This window comes from Sylvia atricapilla, chromosome 1 (assembly GCF_009819655.1).
Source record: "Sylvia atricapilla isolate bSylAtr1 chromosome 1, bSylAtr1.pri, whole genome shotgun sequence".
Lineage (NCBI taxonomy): Eukaryota > Metazoa > Chordata > Aves > Passeriformes > Sylviidae > Sylvia > Sylvia atricapilla.
The window spans coordinates 23509471-23525516 of NC_089140.1; the positions used below are offsets into that span (position 1 = coordinate 23509471).

Consider the following 16046-nt stretch of genomic DNA (forward strand, 5'->3'; position numbering starts at 1 on the left):
GCGTCTGAAAAGTTGAATACTTTATTTTATAGACATTGTGTTTCATGTCTGTACTACTCAGTAAAAACTGAGATATAAACATTTCCTAAGCAAGTCTCCACAAAAGAATTTTCCCTGGTGCAATGCTACAGACATGCCAAAGCAATTTTTAAAGTGTTGTATACAATGACAATGCAATGCCATGCAAGAGATAAATGAGTTTTAACTGTAAACTGGCCACATTACTTCTAGATTGTATCTTTAGCCTTTGGTCTACAAAGCAAAGAGAACCTAAAGCTTTTCATAAGGGAAGTTAGAATTTTCATAAAGATTGGAATTAAAGATGTTGATAAGCATTGTTCTAGAAAAACTGTAATGAGGACACAGGGAAAACCCCTAATAAAATCACATGCATTGCAGCACAGGAAAAGATTTCTGCAGTTTTCTTGACAGTAACTGACATTTTTAACTAATTAGTGAAATTCTGATTGGAAATTGACTTTCTATTTCTGACACTGGTAAAAGGGACACATGGAAGAAAGGCCATATGAAGAAAGACTGTACTGAAGAGTGAAAAAAAGGTAAGGAATTCACTTTCTAACCAAAATGTATTACTGAGCTCTCATGACAGTTCTGGAATTGCCAAGTGCTTCCAAAGCTAGACAAAGCCTAGTATCTTTCCGGATATGTAAGAAACAACATATAAAATAACTACCTAGATTCCTTCTGCTAGTCCATTTTCTCATTGTGGTGACAACAGCACTTGTGACAACAACATCCTCTTCCTTGTCATCACAGAAAAATGGTAAGGATAACCTCTTAATTACTAACTTCAATATATATAATATTCTTGGTGAAGAGCCTGTATATTGGTGATCCATGTGTACTCAGGGAAGTCCTCCAAGAACTCCCTAAAATGAGAAGAACATCACGGGTGGAAAGGGTACAACTTGAGTTTTGGGCAAGTGGGGCTTACACACTCTGGTTGAGAAAGTGCCGAGAAGTTGTTTTGGGAAGAAAAGCTGAAAAAGAAAAATTGAATTCAGAATAGGTAGCTGCTGCTTTGAAGGCATTATACAAAATGAGGCAGGTGTTGAAAGCCCACAATTACTTGACATAGTGAAGAAAAAAAGTAAAGAGAAATGGTATATCAAGGGTACATGGAAATTGTACAGGAAATTTTGGAATCTGATAGTGTAGCAATAAAATCTAGGAGTTTGTATGTCTGTGTGAATAAGAGCAACAAAGTGATGGTGAAGAAACCAAAAAAGCTAAACCCAAGTAACATTTGCCAAGGAATACTGCATCATGCCATGGGAAACCTTCCATATTATATAGTCAGAGATATACTAAACGGATGGGCTGGGTTTTTTCTTTCCATATTACAAAATGTGAATAGCTGGTAAATAATTTTGTCATATTCTTAGTTACTTGTTATGAAGAAAATATTTTCATTTTAAGAATTAAAACCATAGATGACCTAAAACTGAAATTATAAGATGACTATAAATAACATGATCTGGACTGTCCTGTGGAAAGCTTTATTCAGAGGAATTATTTTTGAGCTGATTCTTAGCCACTCTTGTTGCCACCACTGTTTCTCTTTGACACATTGCCTGCATAAGTCTCTATTACAGGTATGAAAAGAGAAAGTAAAGCAAGAAAAAAAAAGTATCATCTTTTAAAGACGAAGATCATTGGCCTTTCTGGTATGTAAGATGAGTAAGATGCAATATGAAACTTTAATGTGAAAACAGGCTATGCTGACAAGATTTCACACTCTGGACAGTTACCCATTTCCAGTCACAAGTGACTTGCCTCAGCTGTTGTGTAATTCAGAGTTCTCATTTTAAGCCTAACATTTTCTTGTACTTTCTCTCTCTCCTTTTCCTTTAATAATATCTTGCTGTGGGTGGATGCCAGACACTGCATAGGAAGAAGTTACTTCATGTAGAGGTTATTACACTTGATCATAAATTTCTCAAACCTTTTACAAGACTTACCTTCTCTTCTTCAATATGTAAGAAGAAAGATGACATAGATAAACATTATGACTGAGGAAATACTCTTCAGCTAAAATCTGACAGAAACCAGATCAGCCATCTTGAGTTTCTCAGTTTAGTCTTTAAAAGCCCAATTTCTTTAATTAAAAAATCTATCTTTCTTTAAGTATGACAGTATCACAATCATGAATAAAAGCTCTAAGATGGGGCTATGTCAGTACTGAACTATTATTAGGACCAGACCTAATGCATCAAAACCTGCAATTATTATTTTCTCATGTCACCCAATAGACAGAAGCAGATAAAAAAAAAGAGGTAGTTAAGCAAAATTCCAGTTCTGTAGTGTGTTGAATTTGCTCTCCATTGCTATTCAAAATGAAGCAAATTAATTCTAGAGATAAACATAATATTTTAACCCCCAAATGCACACAGTTCATAAGAAACATACAGGATCTCTTTTTTGAAGAAGAAAACAAATCGCTTTCAGAGCTGGGTGCAGATACAAGCCAGCAAGGAAGAACCCAATTTCAGATGTTCCCTATGCATGCATAACTGAAAGGGGAAAGTTAATAAAAGGGAAACCAAACAGAGGCAGCATGTACAGCTTTATGACCAAAGCAGGGCCAGCATACTGCGTAGAGTGAAGTTTATCCAATATACACAATGATCTCTAGACATAAGAGAAACTATAATCATCTTCAAAGCTTCCTTAAGAACTGGCAAAGGAGATCTTTTTCTGGGTGCTTAAAATTTGCTTTATGCCTTTCATGTAAGCATAGTCCCAGGTGGCCTTGGAACAAATGATGGGCCTTGTTCCCCACCACTGACATAAAAGGGAGCTTTACCACAGACATCAATAACCCCAGGTTCAAGCCAACTGAGATCCAGTTTCAAACCTTTTTCAAGAAAAAAAAATCATGCTTCAAGAGAAGGATACATACATTATATCTGTGGGTTTACATATATATATACACCCATACATATAAAGTTCCCTGAAGTAAGATAAGTGAAGATAAGATCTTTGACAAGAATATACTGTAACACCGGCAGATTTCATCTGTTCCTGGGAAGAACTGCTTCAGAATTCATCACTGAACATTATTTTTTGAAATAGAAGAGCCTTGATAGGTTGAGCGTCCTTCACTTACTCTCTCATCACGCACGTCACAGTTCTCTTATCTGTGGACATTTGTTTCCCCACAAGATCTGTAGATTTATTTCACTAGGGCTTTAAGGGTCATTATCTCAGCTCAGGAAGCATGATGTAATAGTGGCACCTTGAAAACTGTGGCAACGTTTGAAGCAAATTCTGTTAATACATACACAACTGACCTTGGAAAAAGGGAAGGGAAAAAAAAGTGTGGTCTCTGCTCAGCGTGGAAAAAGAAGCATTCTTTTTGTTTGTACTGACAGTTCTACCAGCAATATGGTTGAACTGGTATCATCTCATCACTGTGCACAGTTAAACTGTATCTACTTGTCCGTCAACGGTTTAAAATTTAATGACATAAATAAACTGCAGGCTTCTGCCTTTTGAAAACAGCCTGAAAGAAATACTGATATGACACATACAATATGGTCATGGTCTTCCCACAATCACGTTTTTTAGTTTGATGCATTCTCTTCTCTTTCATGAACTTATTTCATATCCCCATTTTAAATGTGCAGTCTTTGAAACTGTTAACATGGCTTTGCTCTTCTTGTGCAACTGAGTTGTGGGGTTTGAAGGCAATAATGGAGGTATGGATTAGATAAAGGCTGTCTTATATGGAAAGGTAGGAGCCAAGAGGGCTCCTCACTATCCTGTTCATTCAAACAACCAATGGTGCAAATCAGTGTGCAGGACACTATGCAGGCATTGTGTGCATGTTTTTGTGCAGAGGACCTCATGCCTGTGAACAAATTTGCCCATATTCTCCTTGACACAGATCTATATTCTGCCCTCAGAGCATGTCAGAGCTGTTTTTCACCACTTCTTCAATTTAACTTATAATTTACTCTTCATTTTAAAATCTAGCAGACAGCACTCCAGAATGGCACATTTTAGCCAGAACATGAAGATGCTCTTTGATGCTGTATTTTAAAGAATTGTTTTTAGAACATCTGTATCACAGCAAAAGACCAACTTACAAGGCAAGCAAGAGGAGTTTCAGTCTGTTCTTAGTCTTTATCAATTATGTAAACGAAATGAAAGCAGTCTTCTACATGAAGTATCTACTCCTTTATCCAGTATGAAATTTCACTGTGAAAATATTTTCAAATCACAGTTTTCAGAGATACAGAATTAATTTTTTTGTAGTTCCACAATTTTTCTTGCAATGCCAAGATGCCTTCAAGAAAGCCGATCTGTTGACATTTACCATATTTACTGGTGTAAACCGCCCTTTTTAAATAGGCTTTGCTTGAGAGTGCAAATGCTGGACTAGTTTTAATCAAGGGGATGGATATAGAACAGGTTTTAAAGTCTGAGGCCCTCTAATTAGAATTCAGTAATGTTCCACAAACTGGATATATTTTCAATCAGATTGCTTTCACGATACAGCTTTAGGCTAAAAGGTTAGGTTAACTTCTCTTGGAATAAATTCTTTTAAACCAAATGTCTAACCTTGTTATCCTTCTTGTATCAGGTGAAAGACTATACACACATAACTACTGCCCAAAGGAAACTAACTCCTACCTCCCTGTGATTCTTCCTTATCAAAGGGAAAAGAAAGTTGTGAACACATCCAGTCTACATACTGGTTCATTTATCTCCGCAAGGATACTGAGTAAATTAACATCCAAGTATGTGTTCCCAGGTTTACTTGGGCTTTAACTGTATCTTAGTAATGCTAAGCAAGGAGCTTCACAGATGAAAGTATACTCTATGGACAAAAGAGCCTATACTCTAAATACTTAATACAAAATAATGTGAAAGGATAATGTCAAAAATCATGATTTATTGTCAGCATTATGAGCAACACAGAAAGTGGTATATCTATGTGATTAAATTACTAGTCTAACTTTAAAAAAAAACCCCACCAACAGACTAGAACTGGGAAGAGTAAGGCAAAAAAGCAAGTATCTGACGTAAGAGCATCAGAAAAATTCTGTAAGTCAATCTTTTATGTCAGCTGCAGTAGTACAGTGACAGAGTGACAGTGAGGTAGTGGAGGCTGCACATGGGCACTCTCTGCGACTTCAGAAAAGGGTGCTTCAAGAGATGTCAAATTCCCATGTTTGAAGGGAAACATAGAATTCAAAGATGTTCTCATGATCTAGAACATGAAATTCTTAATACAGAATGAAATCTAAGGAAATGTGATTTTTCTTCCCCTTCTGGAAAAACATTAAAGGCTAAGAGAGAGAATCCTTGTGTTTTCTCTCCATCTGGGATACAGCTGTTCCTGTGTGGTGTCAAGTACATGTTTTGATCTGTGATCACTTTATATGCCCCCATACTAGGTGTTAATGGCACCTGTTGCTCTAAGCCGCTCTAAAGTTTCAGATAAACCTGAAACATCAGAATTGTGCCCACCCACAACTAATATGTCTCATCACTCTCAGCTGTAATAAAACACCCTTGGTCAGAAAAGAAAAAATCTGTAAGTGGATTACAACTCTGCAGACAAGAGAGGCAGGGAAAACATTTCAGTACTAAATGGCAAACTGTTATGTGAGCAGAGGTTAAATTTCAATTTCAACCTTTTTCCCCAGCTGCTGAGTCTGAGTGTCAAAAGACATGAAAGTGGATTAGAAAGATGGTGTGAAGAAAATACTTTAATTTTTAGCAGCTGTGCTGACTTACAGTGAATTAATAAACACCTGCAGAAAAGCTTGAGATAATCATTTAAGGTAGAAAGTTATGTATAGCAACCATACAAAAACTGATACAGTTTTCAAAGGCCAGTTAAACTAGATACAACTTTGTCCTAAGCAGGACTTTGTCCCATACTCAGGCCAGAGAAGCTGTGAGATTAACATTCACTGGCCCATGACAGTGCATAGTAATCTGAGTTCACCTGTTAGGAGCCCTCTGGTTATTTATCCTGTTCAGCTTTTAGTGATTTCACATAAAACCTTTTTCCCCCACTTGAATCCTGACCAAAAGAAAGAGTAAGTCAATTTTTATATTAAAGAGAAAACCAAAAACCTAACTTGCAGGTGATGACACTGCTCAGATGCCACCCTCCCCCTATGCCACTGCAGCCCATGTTGTGCTGTACATTTTGTGCTGCAGTTCACAAATTTTTATGCTACTACCTCTGCTTTGCCATTACTGAGCCATAAGCATTTTGTGTTGTCTGTGGCACAGCTCTACTGGTTTTTGATATAATTTTAATGGGAAGAGCACACAACTCTGTCTTTACAAAATGAACATCCCCTCAGTCTGTGAAATACTGAGCACATGCAGTTCCTTGAATCACCCCATATTTTGAACTCTTCTGTCCCCACATCACCAGTTTTCACCACCTTTATGTCCACTACAAGGAGTTGCTGAAGATCCAGATGGAGATTGCTATCATTTCTGAAAAAACAAACAAACAAACAAACAAACAAAAACCCTAATTTGTTCAGAATTAAAGAAAAAAACCAGAATCCTCTTCTGCAGTAAGTGAATAATCAAGTAAAAGCCTTATCCTGTGGTAAAAGCCATTTTATGCCTTGCTTTTCATACAGTTGTGGCTGGCATGCTTGCCAAAAAGTGGGTTTGCTAAAAAGTCTAGGCCCCCTTTAAACTCCACTTGCATTCTCCAGCAAAATGCCCTCAAAATCAAACTCTTAAAAGAACTAGGAGATGAGCAACACCTACCTACCTGTCCTTTTGCAGTTACTTCATAGGAATGGAAAAATGATTCCAAGGCAGGAGAGAAGCAAGCAAGTCTATTTCTGTGCTTGAGTGGGTAGGACACCCACCTAGAATACAGTTCTGACTCTGTACATCTACTCTTTCATTGCTAATGGTCTAATGAGATCTAGGTTTAACTGAGTATCTCCACTCTTACAGTGGCAGAACATGATTCATCACTGCCAAACAGGCTCAATTTAACAGCTACAGATAGAAACACCACAGAAAGATATCCTGCTATGAATGCTTCTTTAGATGCTGAAAGCTTGCTCCCAAATTATTTGGATATAAAGAGCACTTAAAAATTATTAAATTGTATAGAACAGTGTGTATGCTGTGCTGACATAATCATAAAACCTGATTCATGGACATAATCTAATAAAAAAGATCTGATAATTCACTGTAGTTGATGAAATTCTGGATGATATAGCTCACTGAGTCATGTACCTTTAGGTAACTGATTCAGACTCAGTGAAAATCAATAGTAAATGAATCTTCGTGCCAATTTACTCCAGCTCAGTTGAATAAATGAGTGGAAATGAAGTAATCCCTTGGATCAAATTCATATTTGACAAATGTCTATATTCCAAAAGCACTTACTACTGGCAAACTTAGGTATGTTGGGAAAGAAGCTATGAATATGGAGAATATTTAAGTAAAAGAAGAAATACTTTCTCAGAGTTTGTCTTTAGAGTTGCATCTGGACAGAATTCATTCAGTGCACCTATAAGAGGAAAGCAGAGCATATTATGTATGAGTTTCTGGAAGAAGTCACGTGGTTTGACCATGCCAAATGGATGGTTCCTGAAAGACTCCAATATGAAGCATGCCATGAGCACAAGAGAACAGCCAGGCAGGTCACCTGCTGACACCAAGAGCTTGTCAAATCCTGTCTCTGCCTCTAGCAGTCAGCACACCATGGTGGCTGTGTGTCACATGGACTCATTTGTACAGGGCCACCAGGTCAGGCAGAGCAAGCAAGCAAATGTAATGGCAGTGCCATTGGCCATGTGCAAATAAAAATTAGAAGCAAGGCACTAACACGTGCTTTCATATCACAAGGCAAACTATGGCTTCAAAGGAAGAAGGGACAGGAATCGCTGTGACTTGGTATGAGCAGTATCCTGCCAACACCAGGCCCCTGATGGCAAAGGCAGCTCCAGCTACACGTGGGTAACAGTGCTGCTCTGTGGCAGGTGGCACACATGTGCAGGGGAGGCTGTGGGCACCTCCCTTCCTCACCAAGTTAGGACTCTATCGAGGTCTTTGACATCTTCAATGGCAAGACCTCGATAGAACTTTGACATCTTTGACTGGCAAGTTCTCTGCAGTGGTCTGAACCCTCCAACATAGGTAAGCTTTTCTACAGAGGCAGTGGGGAGCTGCCATTGGGCACTGTGATTCCCTTGGAGAAATTATTTTCCAGAAATCCAAATATCAAACTTCTTTCTTTCTAATTAACATCTTGAGGTGTCATCTCACAGCCAATTATTTACTTGGTACAAAACAGTACAATGTCTCAGAAAGCTGTTATGCTTTGCTCTGCTATCCTTAGCTGTTTTTAAACGCCAGAGATTGTCAGTCCCTTTAGGTCTGCTTTCCACTTCTGTCATGCACATTCATGGGGTTTTATTAGATATAAAGAACATCTAACAGCCTTGGTGACCAATACATATGGAGAAATGCTAGTCTGAAGCTACTGAAAAACATAAATATGCGGCAGATTTGTCCTATATACTTCTCAATTAGTATATATTGTCTTTATGACTGACATTGGTAGCTAATTATTACACTCCTTTTCTGGACAATCAAACACAGAAGATTCAGTAAAGGCTGCCTGGATCAAAATGTCTGACTAGACGTTCAGTTTGGCAAAAAAACCTCCCACACTTCAGAGCTCAGCAACATGAATCACAGTTAAAGTCTAGTCCTTTTCCCCTTTCTCCAGAGTGCACCAGTGTCCAGGAAAGGATCCCAGGAATTTAAATACCGTTTTGTAGCCATTTTCCTATGAAAGAGAAAAGTAAATAAAAACAATGTTTAGTTGTATTACGAGTCAAATGAAAGTACACAGAGATTTCCCCCGGCCAAACTCTAGGCAAAAAGCAAAGTCTCTCCCAGCCAAGTTCCTGCAGAGGGAAGCTGTGTGAAAGAGCCAGGAGACCCTTTCAAAAATAAAGTCTTTGGGCAGTGTACAGCTGGCTATCCTTCTTAAGGCTAGAGAGCAAGGGGCATGGAGATGACATTGCTCTGCTTCTCTCCTGTCCTTTGGCTGGTGGAGTGACTGCTAAAAAACATCTGTAGCTGGGGATCCCACCAAAGCAGCCCTCAGGCTGCTCTGGTTTATTGCAGTTACGAACTTGTCTTTGAGATGCTCCAGAGGACACAAAGATGGTGCATGTTCACAGCAACTGGCCAGCAGCTGTAACCAGCACAGCTCAGATCCTGATGTTTCTGCTGCCAGCTGCATTTCCAAATGGATACACTGCAAATGCTACAATATTAATATCAAAGACTTACAAATACCTGCATCATGACTGGCATGTTGTGGTCTTTCTCATAACCACAAGCTCTTTTCCTCTGACCTCTGGCCAGACTAAGTCAGATTGTCACAGACTGGAATATTGCACCTCTAAGGAATGCATATATTTTTAAGGACAATGTGTTAAGGGGATTTCAGACTAGTGTTGTGCCGCCTACAATGAAGAAGCTACGGGAAGCTCTGCAGGAGACTTCTCTCATGAGGTGCCACTGGCTGCCAGCCCAGAGCCACCCGCTCTTGGTCCCTTGGCCACTGCCCTGCCTGACATGACCCTACACTTGAACCAGTCAGTCAAATTAAACGCAGTCAGCTAACATAATTTCTGTGGGGCTTTGTACCACTGCTTCAGGGTTCCCTTCTGGTTTTTTTGTCATGGGTAGTGGCAGTTTTTGGTTTCTATGGTTTATCAACGGTTTCCCTTACCAACAGATCTATTCCTCTGACTGAAAGTCTGGCACAGCTGGAAACTAGAAGCAAAACCACAAGTGAATGGCCTGGCACTTACCACCCATCTCCAACCACAAACCCATACAGTTACTGGATTTGACTAACGGCTATCAATCACCCAAACTGCAGACAAACAGATATCAACTACAAAAGGCTTGAGGGAAAATGTGAGCTAAAACAAACAGGGTATTTTACTATTAATGAGGTGATGCTGTCTTGGAAACACATTTATTTCTTACTCGATAATTACAGCATTATTCTGACTGTTTGCCCTTTTCTTTATTAAGGTGTGTTTATCCTTTGCCTAAAGCCAATGCAAGTTCTGCCTTGGAGGTCAGGTTAAACAGAAAATAATCCTCATTATCCAAGAAACTGGAATAATACGAACAAGTGCAGTTTTCTGCTTCCTTTTATGTTAAGTTTCCTTAAGTGTGAAGCAGAATGTCACTGTTGTTCCATCAGATCACTAAGGTCACTAAGTTAACTGTGTCTTGTGTCCATTCAACTTTAAAAATACTTGTAATGATTTTCGTAATAGGCTGGCCACCTATCTGGGGAAGAAGAAAAAAAAATCCCATTTTATTAGGCCTAGTTTGGAAAAATGATCAGCCTCCCCCACATCCCTATGCACATGAATGGCAGAAGAATAAAGGATGAAAAGTGCAAAGCACAGAATTTTGAATGCTGACAAGATCTTTCTAAGGAACAAACCTTCTCCCAGTACAGTTCGTCTGGACTGTGTTGAACTTTTATGGCATTTGCAACTTAAATCATTCTTGTAACAAAACAAGATAATTTCCAAAAATGGCAGAAACAAACTCAGGCCAGAATTGTACAGCACTTTGGTTCAAAGGTTGCAAATTAAGCTGTGTAGCTTTTACAGTTCTAAGCTGCAACATCCACCATTGCTTGTTAGAACAAAGGACAAAACAGAAGAAAAAAGTTGTTTTTTTAGTTCTTTCTGCTACCAAGATCTAACTGTAAGCAAGCACACAAGTGAATGATTACACTTTGGAGCTCTTGGTCCTTTAGATATGTTGGTTTAAGGTCCACTGGAAAACACCAGATAATGTGATTGCAAGGTCTGTGTTTAAATTGCTGCGTGATAAAGAGAACAGTTCTCTCTTAAGCCACACTTAAAATGTTTGGCAGTTTATATGGAAAACCTAACTTACAAGCAGCATTCACGTCTGTACTTACTCAGATGCATTTTGCCATGTTTCTACTGTCTTGGTTTTATTATACCTTTCCTCCCAACATACATTCAAAAATACATCCTATTTTTTCTTTTGTTAACAAATTCCTCTGCTGCTGTCTCTAGTTGTCTTTTCCAACCGAAAGAAGATTGAAAATAAATTTTCTCTGCTTTTGAAAGACATTTCAGAAATGTGTTGAAAATAAGAGAACACAGCATGAGAAGGAAAAGTTAAGCTAAGAACTGAAAAGAAGTAGAAATTTTCCATATGGAGGAATATAGAATCTAGTAGGCAAAGCCAAATAGTCCTACTGCTGCATAGCTACTATGCGCACTTAAACAGTGAGGACTAAATGATCAGATATGCAGAAGCACAGGAAAATAACTGACAAGGAAGTAAAATGCATCTGAAATGATACTGTGCTGTAGAAATATGCCTCACAATTTGTTGCATGGCAGTATTCATATTTTAGAGGCTCCTTATTATCTTCAGAGCCTCTTTTCAGACTGTGTTCATGGAACTGTGCTTGTATGTACAGAAAGGTAAAATAAAACTGGTCTTCACTACTATCAATCAGTTGTTTTTCTTTCTCACGTTCAGTATGTCCAGGATTTCATCTGCAATATCCATATACACAGAAAGAAGTTTAAATACCAGTCTGTTGACAATTCACAATGGTGTGCAAATAGAGATAATTTTAGAATGACAAGGAATATAATCCTTCCCTATAGAAATCATGCTGTTTATTAACTGATTTCAGTTTGAGACAGTTCTGTCTATGATGGTTTATATGAATGTGTAGTTTCTCTGTTCTGCTCCCATGCAAACCCAAGTATCTAGAGTCCCATCACTGATGCACTCAGGCTGCAGCAGGAATGTCCTACACTTAGAAAAACCGGCTCTGTTTTCAATTGCAAAGTATTTTGATGACAGTCTTTCAGTATATGATACTTTACTGTTGATTACAGGCTTTAAACAAATGTTTCTGCCTTCCCAATGGTTTGGATAATTGAATCATATTAATGGAAATAAAAATTTAAGTAATGATATCCTGTTACTTAATTTGAAGTGATGGTCATTTAGCACACATAAACAACCCCTCTGTTGGGTATGCATTTGCAAGGTTACAGATTGATTATTCCTCAAGACCATTCAACAGCAAAACAACTCATCATAAGGAATTACTAACCCAGACTCTGTTAGGAGGAGAAGGCACAGTACTTTTAAATTTCCAAGCAATTCTCTGCAATAGCAGCACTTCTGTGAACAATTTTTCCTAAAGCTCACTATCCTCTTTACTTCGGTCTCCAAATGAAGAAGACACTTAAGCCATTGAGAACCTGTGGCTCTCTGCTGAACACACGTTGCCAGACCTTTTTTTTTTTTTTTTTAAAGTGCAGCTTTAAAAGCCTTTATTTATCTGTGACAGATTAGCACCTACAGAACAGCTTATTCGGACCAAATGAGCGCAAGGTGAAACTGATGCTAGCTAGGACAGAGTCAAGGAAGGACTGGGCTGCAGATCTCTTGGAAGAGAAAAGCCGCCAGTCCCATACAAAGCACCAAGGGAACTGCAGGCTCAGTTACAAGTTATCACTTTGTTGCCTCTGGTAACAAACGGGACTTGCACATCTTTCTCTGGATAAGGACATGCATACAGTAGCTCACATACTCATGGCTTGATTTACTTTGTAGCTACCTTTTTGTGCCTGTGTTTGTGTGTATGGTATTTTAGCAGACAGGTAACAATAATCATACTTCCAGAGTGGCTTAAATTGGGGCAAATTTAACTTACACAAACTCTTTTGCTTGCGCTATGCAGCCTCATGAAGCCCAGAAGAGCGACTGAGAGTTCCACCCTTAGCCTCAGCTCTCAGCTCAGTTCTTCATAGCTCCCACGTACACTGCAACCCTTATTTTGAACAGAAGTCTCACAGTCCTGGGTTTATATCACAGATGAGGCAGCTGAAAGCTTGTACAGCATGACTGAAAGAAGTGCAAGGCATGGAAGCTGGGGACACCACTATGCAACACCCTCTCCTGCCTTGTCACTTTGCAGCACTGTCTTTTACTGCGATCACTTCAAGTGCTGCACTGTGGACATTAACAGAGAATAGCTTTGCCACTCTCTGTGCTGCCCTGTCACACTGAGTTGTTTCTGAAGAGGTTACAATCCCCTTTGAAGTCAGGGTGAATTTCAATAATAATTTCAGTGAAGCCAAGACTTCCCCACACGATCCCGCTAAAAAGTTTGTCTTTACACTCAATGGCTGTTCATAACTTCCCTAGCAAGTTTTGACACAGCTTAAAAAAAGGTGATCCTGTTTTACACTTGGCTATTTCTTTCTGCAACCACTTGAGCATCTTCATCCTACAAAGCATTAACTGAAACTTCACCTGCAGAGCTGACCCTGCTGCTCTTTCTTTGCTCATGAATCAGGTAGAGGTAGAAGTGAGGGGCATATTCTGAGTGGATCGCCCTTCTCAGAATCACAGGAGCACTGGGGCTGGAGGAGGCTTTGAAGACCATCCAGTCCAACCAGCAATCCAGCACCACCACAATCACTCCTGAGCCATAGCCCCAGGTGCCACATCCATCTCCTGAACACTTCCAGAGACTCTGACACCACTGTCTCCCTGGACAACTTATTCCAGTGCCTGACCACTCTTAGACTGATTTTTTTTTCTAATACCTAATCTGAACCTTCCCTGGCTCAGCCTACAGTCATTTCCTCTTGTTCTTTCATTTGGGACATGGCAGAAGAGACCAGCCCCCACCTCACCACAACCTCCTTTCAGGCAGCTGTAGAGAGCAGTGAGGTCCTGCCCCGAGTCTCCTTTTCTCCACAACAACCCCAGTTCCCTCAGCTCCTTCTCATGGGACATGTTTTCTAGACTCTTGACCAGCACCATTTCCCTTCTCTGGACACCCTGCAGCATCAAAATGTCCTTTTTGGGACCCAGAATGGAACACAGCAATCAGGATGTGACCTCACCAAGGGAGGTCTGACTACAGAGCGAAAATTACCTCCCCAGTCCTGCTGGCCACACGATTCTCATGGTCTCCCTCCACAGACCCATTCTCCCACCTGGTTCTGCAGCTGACACAGGAAAGTACATGCAATGGATCTGGTGACTGCACTTCAAACTGTACTAATAACTTATGGCTTGTTTGGAAATGGAATAAAGATTTACTATATTTTAGTGCTTCAGATGATTTGCAATTATTCAATACTCTAAGATACTGTAGCTAAGAACAAGTATGTGTATTGCTAGTTTTTTAAAACCTGATGTTTTACGATTCTAGGCAGCCTGTAGGTCCCAAATCCAGAGTTTTGATATTATCACATCAGTATACATTATCTAAAACAACAAAGTCCCAAGCTCACATCTTTTTCTATACACAATGATGTAACTCCTCTAACTGGACAAATTTATACCACTGAAAGATGATTTACATGTCAATAGCTTGTTTCCCTGCTGTTTGTATCCACCAGGGAACTTGGCCCACCATAGGTATTTTAGTAGAGTCACACATCGTGTATCTGCTGTTAGAATTTTCAAGCACAGTTGGTAATGCAATAACTGTCTCACATATATTAAGAGTTGACAGAGTAGGCTGAAAAATGAGACAACTGCTAAAAACATGATTTAATATTTAAAAATGAATAAATAATAACCTCATACTATTCATGCCAATCTTGTGGCTTATGAATTTCTGGGACTGATGATTTTACCACAGCAGGCTGATTAAAACACCATGGAGCTGGTGCACGGACAGTCTCAGTAAGAAACCCATGTGAACGGAATTAATTTCCCTCCTGGACAGATGAAGCTTGTTGCACTGAGATAATACTGTTTTACTTTTGGTTTGGGGAGCTGGAAAAGGGTTTTGGGAGAGGACTGTCTTTCCAGTTTTGGATTTGAATTGGTGCCTGTAAACATGCAGTCACAACACTCTAGCACATGACTTCCTCAGCTTGACTGAAGAATGTAACAGAGGCTACAAAAACTAATAGTCTCTCCTGATGATTTTTAGCTCTGTATTTACACCAAAAGGAGACAACCTCAGTTGCTTGTTTAATGTTATAGTTAAATGTGCCTAGCTGGAATTGTTACATAGATAGCCTGGCCCCTGAGTCCCACAGGCACACCTACCATCCTAGTCTGTGCAGCACTGAAATCATACTGGAGCATGGTTTTGAAAACTGAGCAGGTATAGATGCACTAAACATTCTGACACTTCTTCTCAAGACTGCCTACTCAGAAGAAAATCTGAGACTGGTGATCTGAATTTTTCAGTAGAGCATTTCAGACAGGTTTGATCTGCGATTCCACACTTTTTTCCCTTTCACCCTCATTCACTTGGATTAAGTATTACCTAATGGAAGCAGGATGACATTCTCTTCTTCACTAAAACACTGGTCATATCTTCCTGCTTAGAAGCCACCCACACTCCTTGAGCCAGCTGGAAAAGTTTCATGTATCCAGACAGAAGTGGATGCTATTCCCATTTTTGCCTTTCTATTTAATGAGGTGTTCACCAAGTAAAAGATACAAAGACTTTTCCTACTGGCCTGGAAAATGCCCAGCCTCAAAGTGTATCCTTTTATAAGTAATTCAAATCTTTATTTAAACAATAAAAAAAGCCAAATGATGTCCCCATGCCCTCAGGCCCCTGTCAGTTGTGCCAGCTCTATTGCTGAAGGACTCTCTCATAGGGCCATACAGCACAGGTTACCATTTCCCCTACGATTTTTACTATCCATGCACCAGAGCTTTTAAATCACAAAGAAAATAGGCACTATGACAAATACGTTTACTCTTCCATTATATAATGACACTCCATCCAAATGTCTATAAGTCACTGCTTAATTAATCAGGAAATCTAAAAACTTGAGCTGTCATGTTTTTACTTTTTGAAGTAAAGTTTATTTTGGGGGTGCTGTCATCAGCAGTGCACATGGGCAGAAAAGACACACAAAGCAGAATTGTTTCTGTGTACATAACACATATACCTGAGTATTGAGCATTTTTTTGCTGGTTTGTAA

At 39.3% G+C, this 16046-nt stretch overlaps 2 protein-coding genes across 4 annotated transcripts in view; one reads left to right on the plus strand and one right to left on the minus strand.

Annotated features, from left to right (window-relative positions):
• Nucleotides 1-16046, plus strand: part of RBM48 (RNA binding motif protein 48) — a 241495-nt gene that overhangs the window by 55430 nt on the left and 170019 nt on the right. The gene's annotated exons all lie outside the window — the stretch shown is intronic.
• The window catches only part of CDK6 (cyclin dependent kinase 6), a 136442-nt gene that overhangs the window by 23306 nt on the left and 97090 nt on the right, over nucleotides 1-16046 (minus strand). The gene's annotated exons all lie outside the window — the stretch shown is intronic.